The sequence below is a fragment of the Haplochromis burtoni genome, unplaced genomic scaffold (assembly GCF_018398535.1).
Source record: "Haplochromis burtoni strain Fernald_Lab_line unplaced genomic scaffold, NCSU_Asbu1 Contig_130, whole genome shotgun sequence".
In the NCBI taxonomy this organism is placed as follows: Eukaryota; Metazoa; Chordata; class Actinopteri; order Cichliformes; family Cichlidae; genus Haplochromis; species Haplochromis burtoni.
Genome location: NW_024582491.1, coordinates 1,389,754 through 1,390,916, shown reverse-complemented (window position 1 = coordinate 1,390,916; position 1,163 = coordinate 1,389,754).

Below are 1,163 nucleotides of genomic sequence, written 5' to 3'. Positions count from 1 at the left end.
ACCTTTAGAGAGTTATTATCACCGCTATTATTAAAATGTTTTAACTGTGTTGGAGGGAGGGGAGTCACCAGCATCTTGGAGACAGGCAATTATTTCAGTAATTCCAAAGGTGGGCAAGGACAAAAGGGAATGCAGTTCATATCGACCAATTTCAATTCTGAATATGGATTATAGATTATTCACCTCAATAACAGCAGAAAGGCTTAAAAATACAATACCAGAAATTATTGATGAAGATCAGACAGGATTTCTCAAAAACAGACAGATACAAGACAGTATAAGACGTGCCTTACATTTAATGGATTATATGAATAAATCCCAAAGGGCATCAATTGCATTAAGCCTTGATGCAGAAAAGGCGTTTGACTCCGTCCGGTGGGATTACTTATTTTTGGTTATGGAGCGGTTTGGTTTCGGAGACCCTTTTATTCAACTGATTAAAAATTTATATTATTTACCTTCAGCAAGAATAAAAATAAATGGGAGCTTAACTGGAGTAGTGGGCTTGCAGAGAGGATGTCGGCAGGGATGTCCGCTTAGCCCAGCCTTGTTTGCTTTATTTATTGAACCCTAAGCTATTAGGGAGGATGAACAAATGAAAGGGATATGGATACGGAATATAAAACGGGTTTATATGCAGATGATATTTTGCTGACCCTCACAGACCCAGAAAGAAGCTTACCTAAGTTATGGTCAAAGATGGAAATGTTTGGAGAACTTTCCGGATATAAAATAAACATTCAAAAAACACAGGTGATCACATACAATTATGTACCCACAACAAAGATCAAAAGTATCTCTAAATTCAATTGGAATAATAAAATAATAAAATATTTAGGTATTAAGATTCCCAAAACACTGACAGAAATCTATGAAATAAACTACTCACCAGTTACAAGGGAATTGAAAGAAAACATTCAAAGGTGGAGCCTACTGCCACTTGATCTGTATAATAGGATTGACCTGATCAAAATGAATATACTTCCGCTACTGCTTTTCCTTTTTCAATCTATACCGGTACACGTACCAGCCAAACAATTTGCGTTATGGAACTGAATGATTTCGGGATTTATATGGAAGGGCTGTAAACCCAGAGTTAGATATATAACATTGCAACTACCTAAGGAATGGGGTGGACTTTCCCTCCCAAACTTAGAAAGCTA